This window comes from Cupressus sempervirens, chromosome 4 (assembly GCF_028749045.1).
Source record: "Cupressus sempervirens isolate cs-2001-9-10 chromosome 4, ASM2874904v1, whole genome shotgun sequence".
NCBI classification, from domain to species: Eukaryota; Viridiplantae; Streptophyta; class Pinopsida; order Cupressales; family Cupressaceae; genus Cupressus; species Cupressus sempervirens.
In genome coordinates, this window is record NC_143121.1 from 573,266,512 (window position 1) to 573,276,178 (window position 9,667).

Here is a 9,667-nt window from a genome sequence, read left to right on the forward strand (position 1 = left end):
TTTTGAAACTTTTCCTATTACTATAATGAGTGAATTGGTGTTATGTTCCTCCTCTATTAGATTAAATGTTGATTGCATTTTAAGTTATAAACACCCAATTATATTTTGAATACAAGTATACCTTACATGTATCTCCAAAACTTATTCACTTACTTCTTCCTTTAGCCTTGCATATTCCAGATTTCTCAAAGAGACATTTATTTTTTTACTTAAAATGACATTTGTGTACATGTTTTGATTTCAAACTATAGGTATTTAATACAATTACACTTATTAGGGTTTCTTTCTTAGTAGATGACATGAATTCTCTTCTATTAATTTGACTTCATAGTTTAGTTGACCTTATGGTCAAATCATTTGTCAATTAGTGCCTAAACACTTAATCATTTGGTTGGTTACATTTCTAGCGAGCTTCACAGAGTCTAGCAAGTTTCACAAGCAGAAAGTAGTGCAAGTCGAGCTTCACAGAGTCTACTGAGCTTCACAAATAGAAAATAGAGTAAACTGAGATTCAAAGTCTACCGAGCTTCACAAGCAAAAAGTAGTGTAAGCCAAGCTTCATAGAGTCTACTGAGCTTCACAGTGTAAACCAAATAGGAAGTAGTGTTAACCGAGCTAACAGTGTCTATCGAGCTAGCGTGATAACCAAGTAGAAGGAAGGTAGTGTTGATCGAGTTGCAGTGTCCACCGAGCCCTTCAATGTCAACCAATTTCTATAGTGTTTTTTAGGTTGTCAATGCTAATTGATTTCGTGCCTAGTCTTGAGTGATCAATGTAGACTGAGAACTAGCTGAGTTGACTATGTTTCTGAGTGAGCATATCACCCGAGTGGTCTTCAATATCAATAGCAAACTGACTTGGTGAAAATTGTTGAATATGATGTTCTAGCCGACCTCAGAAGGTAATTATTTGGATTGGTATAAATGTAATATATCTTTTCATATCCAAATAAGTAGTAAGTGATTGTGTGTCAAGAATGAATGCAAATTAGAAGAAAAGGCTACAAGCAGTACAAGGAAAAGCAGAGTCTCATCTATCACATAAAGGTGGTCATTTTACATCAAAGGAATCTCATTTAGCAAATCGAGTTGCAGAGCAGAGATCTACTACTGGTTCATCCTAACCAGTGCATCAATCAAATCCTCTAATAAGTTGGACTTAACAATCTTATGCAAAATCTCCTAATCAAGCGCATACTTATATTAGTTTCTATAAATCCTTTCACAAGGTGGAACTAACAGTCCTTATTACTCCTAACAAGGAAGATCACTAGAAGTGATCAATTGCAAGCCTTAATAGGCCAACTTTATTCTGTAGTACTAAAGCTTGTGGGTATCATCCCCACCCCAGTTTTACTTTCTATTTTGGAAGTTTCTAAGTTACCAATTATTATGTCAAGTGTTATGAATGTTTTATTGCTTTTAGTCTTTCATACATGCAATTAGTTTAGATTAGATTGTGAAGGATTAATTAGTGAATTAAAGTAAAAGTTATATTGGTTCCTGATCCACCCCTCCCCTCTCAGTCACCTAGTCTATCCTACATTTCCAGCAATTGGTATCAGAGCATTGGTTCTAAAATCAGAAGTTTAGAAAGTTAAGAAAAGATCAAAGGTGAGGGAAGTGTACATAGACTAGAGAAAGCTATTGAAAATGAAAAGTTGGATTTGCAATTGGCCATGGATTAATTCAAGAAAATGAAGGATCAACTCTCTCACTCCTTGTATAGAAGAAAAGAACTAGTAGTACAAATGAATAAAAATCCATACATAGAAGAAAGAATTAAAGACATTTGCCAAGATAGAAGTTCAGATGAAGCTGATGTAGCAATAAAAGACCTACTTGAGAAGAATCTCACTCTACATGAAGAAGTTAGAAAACTGAAAAAGAGAGCAATAAATTCAATTAGTTAGAATGTGTGAAAACATAGAGCAAAAGGACATGAAAATAGAAGAGAAAATATTGCTAATTGAAAGGATAGAAGAAAAGGATGATGAAATTCAGCACCTATATCTTCAGCAAGCAGATTTGATGAATCAACTCAATTGTACAAATCAAGAACTTATCAACTTGAGGATAGATAATGAAAGATTGTAGAATGATCTTAGCATAGAAAGGAAAACCAATGAAAGGATGATGAAATCTCAAGAAAATATGAATCAATTCAATGAGAAAACTCAATTCAGACACAAAGGAAAAACATGATTAGGCTATATAGATGAAGGTGAATCATCATAGCAAGGAGCTCAAAAGAACAAAAGGCCTACAAATAATCATTGTGGAAAGATAGGGCATACATCAAACAAGTGTTGGAGTAATGGTAAAACAAAATTCAGTGAAAATGTCATAGTTGTAACAAATAAGGACATTGAGCAAGTGAATGCATAGAGAAAACCAAGTTTGAAGGAAAATGGTTCAAATGCAACAAACAAGGGCACAAATCTTCATAATGCAAGACCAAGAAATGGAACACAGTGAAACAAATTGTCAAAGCTATCTTTGGTTGGGATTATAACACATGGTGTAGATGTCACTTTTACGGTGAGTATGGACACATTGGAGCAAATTGTATAAGAACTCACATGAGGAAGAGAGACTCTACAAAGAGATTTTTTGTATGCAAAGAACTTGTACATCTAGCTAGAAACTATATGAATTGAGGGACAGTAGAAGATGAAAAGAAAGAAAAGGCTAACAATATCAGAAGTCAAATGAGGCAAAAATAGATAAAGAAATCTCTAGAGAATGTAATTCAAAGTCATGAAAGTGTTGACACCCAAGTCAATGAGTTGGGTGACTCAACCATTTCAAACTAAGTATCTATGGAGATCGTTGGAACTATGATTCAAAGGAGACATCTCATATCCCTTCTAGTCAACGAGCAAGAGGATCCAAATTAGCATTTCAAATGCATTGGGATCAATGAGTTAGATAATAGTTGAAGTAATGTCTTGGACCTTATTGAGCAAGGTCAAGTTGCAAGACCTTAGTAAGCAAGGTCAGGCTACAAGACCTAACTGAGCTTGCATATAGATGGCAAGTTTAGATTTCTAACCGAGTGTTAAAGACTTAGCTAAGTTGAATAGGTTGTCACCGAGTTGTCCTACGTATGATGCATTAATGGTGACTTAAAAGACAAAATTTGGCTAAAAGGCAAGAATTGAAGGTTTTGTTTTTCACCATGAATATTAGAGCAAATAGAGCAAAGCATTCCTAAGCCCCCAAGCAATTTAGAGTTGATTTTTCAAAGAATTATCTTTGCCTTACCATGCATAATGGTGTCTTCATCTAGCAAAAAATTTAAGAAAGGTTATGAGATGTTAGTTAGAGGTTGAGCATGAAACCCCAATGTTCAAACTTTGTCCAACAATTGCAGAGGAACTTGATCTAGTTGATGCACATTCATAGATTTCTCCAAAGGTACTTTTAATCCATGATATTAGGTTATTTTACCACTATTTGATTCAAGAATTGGGTACTTTAGAATTGAATCAAGCATATGAGGCATTATGTGTGGATGGAAACTTGAAACTTGAGCATAAGCATTTGGAAACAAAGGGCTTAACCCACATTCTACATATGCCAAGAAATTTCCAAATTAAATGGATTAGGTTTATCTTGAGTCATGTTCATGACATGTAATTTTGACTCAACCAACTTATTTAGATAACAAAGAACATGATTCATACAGTTACCGAGTTTCCCATGACTGGCAAAGGAAAGACAACAAAAACCCTAGGTCGAGTTGAAATGGTGAAGAAAACTCTTGTTGAGTGGGATGGAAGAGGAATGACACTAAATGACATCACAGATATGGAAATTAAGTTTGAAATATATGCAATTGCTCACAAGATTTATAGTGCCAACTGACTTAACAATATTTTGTGTGAAGTTGTAGACCTAGCGTACAAAGTGGTAAAAAAAAATCTATCATTTAACCTTGTTGAGTTACAACTGAGCTAGTTGAGAAAGAATATGGAGAGCATTCAAGCATCTAAGACAAATCCATGTAAGTTTGGCTCACTCTTGACATTCTTATTCTTTTATGTTCAGAAATTGATTCCTTCCAAGGGCACTATAGTATTGAAGAAGGATATACCTATTGTATATCATATTAGGGCAAATATACCAAGTTGGGGTGCCAAAAAGATGGCACAACTCAAATTTCTAAATTTTTGAAAGAGCGCACACGTTTTGGCTTGGGATCCACAAGCCCTGGGCTTTTGAAGCCCAAGCCAAAGCATGTGTGCATCTTTTTAAAAATATATAAATGGTTTGAAAACCCATGGCCCATTCCATTTTCCCTTATTTCTTTGTGTTGGTTTCTTCTTTCCCCTCAACAGCATGCACACAACATGTGGAATTTGAATAATTTTCTCATTCTCCTCCTCAAAATGCCTTGTCATCATCAGAGATCAAGATTAGGATTGTCAAGTATATTTTCTACTCTTCTTTTTGCATTATATTGTATGTTTTTTCATATTTTTTTATGTTTTTTTAGTTTTGCTTCAAATTTGTTTATTTATTTAAAATGTGATTGGTTTCTTATCAAGAAATGTGAATATTCAACCCCCACATCCCCAGCTTGATCAACAAAATCAAAATGAAAACCCTCCACAAGATCAAAATCAAAACCCTCCATAAGAAGAGCAAGAAATTATGCAACCTCCACCAATAGAAAGACCTCCTCCTGGCACCAAAGACAATATAATGAATGAAATAGAAAGAGGAAAAAATGAATTAGAAGCAATAATTGGTAGGTTGAAATCTTGTGGTAAAACTAATTCTATGAGAGCACAATTGGCATCCTCCCTCGAGTTGATATGAGCCATGTAGCTTCTGCTAGTGGTTAGTTGGATATTTGGTGTGTTAAAAGAGAAAAAAAAAGAAGATATTATGTAAAAAAATTATCCTATAAAGATGTAAGAAAAAAGGACATAGCAAAAGGTAGCATATGTGCATTGTTTAAAAAGCATAGAGAACAAGACATTGTTAAACATACAACTAAAAGGTTCCCCATCCATTGGTGCATACATGATGATATTAGAAATAACTTTTGGGATAGATGGTGGATGGTTTTTGATGTCCCTCCCTATAATAATTATGAGGTTCCAATGTATTTCTTAAAGAAATTGTATTGTGAATTTGTTCTTGGGGAGATCCCCAATTATTTGATATATTAGATTCTCAGGGTGGAGGTGAGGGGTCATCATTTGAGAGGCTGGGGGCATGTCATGACCCTGATGTAGTTAGGGCACCTATTGTCAATCCATGGGGTGAGCAAGTGATTATTCCTTCAATTGTGAAGGAACATGTAGAGACCAGTACTCTAGGGACTATTAATGCTTTGACGTAGACCCTCATTCATTGCGCCATTCTATTAGTTGAGGAGGAGCCTTTGTTGTGTCACAGTCACGTATGGATCCTTATGCATGTTTGCTAGTCATGTTGGAGACACTATGGATGATGGGCTAGTCACTGATGAGTTCCTGAGTGACACATTTGGCATTTGCACATAGGTAAATTATAATTATATAAACTAATTTGATCACATTTCATATGTACAGTGGATAACTAATTAATTAGCATGTCTTGATATTGTCCAAAATTTAAGGTAAGAGTTTTGATGGCCCTAGTACAGATTCCCTAGCCCCATTTTACGTCTCGTTGATGAGTGGAGAGGTATGTATCAATTTAATCATTTAAATTAATACATATATTTATTAAGTAATCATATAAAGGATTGACAAATTTTTTATCCATGTGCATAATTAGTCCTCGAGTGGACCATCGACATTCACAAGGGACTCTGAGCCTAGGCATGATATGAGCTTTGTAGAGGTACATTTGTTTCATGTTAATTTAATTAATTTGATTATATTTATTTCATGTTTAATGTCACATGTAAATTGTATTATATGATTTATAGTTTTTGACGTCTGAGACTCCTCATCTTTGCCAGTCTATCGATCATGGAGTTGTTGTCGTAATGGCTAGTTTAGGGCCATTGACCAAGGTATGAAAGAGTTTTCATAGTTTTAGTTGTTATTTATAATAATTAGTATTGAAATTTTAAATGGTATTTATAAGTATGATTGAGTGATTATATTGATTTAATTGTTGTAGGGCCTTGTTATTCCCGATCATCTGTGAGCCCTTGAGGTGGATGTACAGAGTGACTATATGATGGCAGTAAGAAAATAATTTATTTTGTGTGTACATATATTTGATTTCAATGTATAATAATTATCGATTCATATCTACTTTTTTTGTATTGGCTCTAGTTAGAAAGGAGCCTAAACAAGAAGACGAGTGAGCATGTGAGGAAGACCCCATCATCCCCATCATCTCCCTCCATGCAAAAATTGAAAACCTCTATGGATTTTGTTCCTTCCCCTCATGGGAAGGAGAAGATATAGGGATAGACACACATGTATAGGCATTAGTGGACATATATCTTAGATTTTATGTTAATGGTCATATTTGACATACATTTGATGTATACATGATATTTTATATTTGATATATGACATATATTTGATGCATGACATTATTGGTTATCATAATATATTATATGTATCCAATGACTGAATTTGGTGTTTGCTAGCTTCCAATAGCATGAAATAATGTTTAGAAAGCCTTCAAATAGTGTATCTAATGATTGAATTTGGTGTTTGCCAACTTCCAATAGCATGAAACTTGTGTTTTTTGTCAGAACAGCAAAACAGGCAATAGATAAAAATAGAATATGGGTTAGTAGGGACCCAAACTTTTGTTATAACTATTTTTTGGTGTTTTCATATAGTGCACATGCACTATGAAGCGTGCATGCACTATGTGAAAAATATATCTCTCCCTATCCCACCCTCTCCCATCCCCTACTCTCTCTCTCTCTCTCTCTCTCTCTCTCTCTCTCTCTCCTATCCTCTCCCATCCCCTACTCTTTCTCTCTCTCCCTCCCACTCCCTCTCTTCCATCCCATAGTCTCTCTCTCCTATCCCCTTCTCCCCCCCCCCCCTCTCTCTCTCATCCCCTACTATGTGAAAAATATCTCTCCCTATCCCAACCTCTCCAATCCCCTACTCTCTCTCTATCCCACCCTCTCCCACCCCCTACTCTCTCTCTCTCTCTCTCTCTCTCTCTCTCTCTCTCTCTCTCCCTCTCTCTCCCCCTACTATGTGAAAAATCTATCTCTCCCATCCCCTACTCTCTCTCTCTCTCTCTCCTTGTCCTACCCTCTCCCATCCTTGACTCTCTCTCTCTATCTCACCCTCTCCCATCCCTAACTCTCTCTCTCCTATCCCAACCTCTCCCATACCCTACTCTCTCTCACCCCTAACCCACCCTCCCCCATTCCCTACTCTCTCTCTCCCTCTATCCCACCCTCTCTCTCTCTCTCTCTCTCTCTCTCTCTCTGCCTCTCTCCCTCCCTCCCACCCTCTCCCTCCCTCCCACCCTCTCCCCCTATATCCCCCCCCCCCCCCCTCTCTCTCTCTCTCTCTCTATCCCACCCTCTCCCATATCCAACTCTCTCTCTCTCCCCCCTATCCCACCCTCTCTCATCCCCTATTCTCTCTCTCTCTCTCTCTCTCTCTCTCTCTCTCTCTCTCTCTCTCTCTCTGTCTCTCTCTCTCCCATCCCCTACTCTCTATATACCACCCTCTCTCATCCCCTTCTCTCTCTCTCTCATCCCCTACTCTCTTTTTCCTTCCCTCTCTCCCCCATACCCTACTCTCTTTGTCTCTCCCATCCCCATATCTCTCTCTCTCTCTCTCTCTCTCTCTCTCTCTCTCTCTCTCTCTCTCTCTCTGTGTATGTGTGTGTGTGTGTGTGTGTGTGTGTGTGTGTGTGTGTGTGTGTGTGTGTGTGTGTGTGTGTGTGTGTGTCTATCATGATCTTTATCTCCATATTTCTCTAGCTAGATCTCTCTCCTACTCCTCTCTTTTACTATATATTTCTCACACATCTCTCTCTCCCCCTATCACACCCTCTCTCATTCCTTACTCTCCCTCTCTCTCATTCTCTCCCTCTCCCATCCCCTACTCTCTCTCTCCATTTCTCCATCCCTCTCTCTCTATCCCACCTTCTCCCATCTCCTACTCTCTCTCTCTGTCACTCTATCTCTTTATCTATCTCTCTCTCCTTAGGTAGAAGCAAGGAGTTGGGTCTCAATTCCACAGAAGTCCACAGATTGAGATCGCGCTCCTTTAGAAATGGGTACCCTTTTAGGCTCGGGCACCCGATCTTAAATTTTAAAAATGGGCACTCATTTTTTTAAAAAATCGAGTACCCATTTTTTATTTTCAAAAAATGGGTACCCATTTTTGAAAACATAAAAAAATTATATTTTTAAAAATGGATACCCATTTCTAAAAATTTAAAATTTTGTTTTTTTGGAGGGATTTTGTATGCTGATTTGACATTTTCAAAACAAGTACCTATTTTTTGAATTTCAAATAACGGGTGCCCATTTCTTACAACATTGGGCGAGATTTTTTTCTACCACCTCAGATTTTGGTTCGTGATAGGCTAGGTGAGATCAAGCCTATGCCTTCACCTCTCAAGATTTGGCTAAGGCATTAAACTGACAAATTCACGCCTTGCCATAATTTTTAGAGGGTCTTCCCGATCAAATTATTTTATGAAACAAAAACCCATTAGAGCTCTCACTATCATGACTTCATAAATATAAATTTTATAGTGCTCTGATTTTATTTACTATTTTTGCATTTTTTTAATGAAAGGTGGTACCTAAATGTAAAATAGTGAAGTTCACTAAAACTTTAATAACTTTTTAAAATAAAAAAATTCTTAAAGTAATTTATGTCATTAATCTACATACAATTCTTTTGAGGTTAAATTTTTTTTTTTTTTGAAAAAAGTAAAATTTTGATCAAATTATGGTATCCGTACACGAGAGGTTTTAAAATTTACCTTTATAGCTAATTAATAATTAATAAAAAATAGACTATTCAATAAAAAATTAAGAAATAATATTATCATCAATCTTAGGTGTATTAGGTAACTCCCTTTAAAAGGATTTACAAAAATTCATTTATTTGCGTCAAATTATGGTGTTTGTACACGAGTGTGGTATGGTCCTGAAACAAGCATTTTGAAAAAGGGGTTTTTAAAGATCCATACCAAAAATAAAATCTATCATATGGGTACACAAATAAATTACATATTCAAAAACTAGATTTCGAACACTAAAAATTTTATTGCTGAAGTTTTTTTATATTCAATCTCTAAATGCCTCAAATTTTGACATCAAGTAACAAAAAAAATTTAAAATAAGAAAAACACTTCCACTTTTTGCCCAAAAGTGAGACCCAACTTCTTGCACTTACCCCCTTCGCTCCCTATCCCACCCTCTCCCTTATCCTACTCTCTTGCCATCCTCCACTCTCTCTCATTCTCTACCCTCTCTCCTTCCCTCTCTTTTGAAATTCAAGCTTACAAAGTGTGTGCGCACTATAACGTGTACGCACTATGTAAGCTTGAATTTAAAAATGCTTTACATAGCACATACATACTATTTAAAGCTTTGGATTCTACTAAGCCTAAGGCTTGGATTTTCCTTGGGGATCCAACCCAAAGGTTTGGGGTCTCTAAATTGGTTTGAGACATGTTTTGTAGCAAACATACAAAAAATGATTGATTTTTCT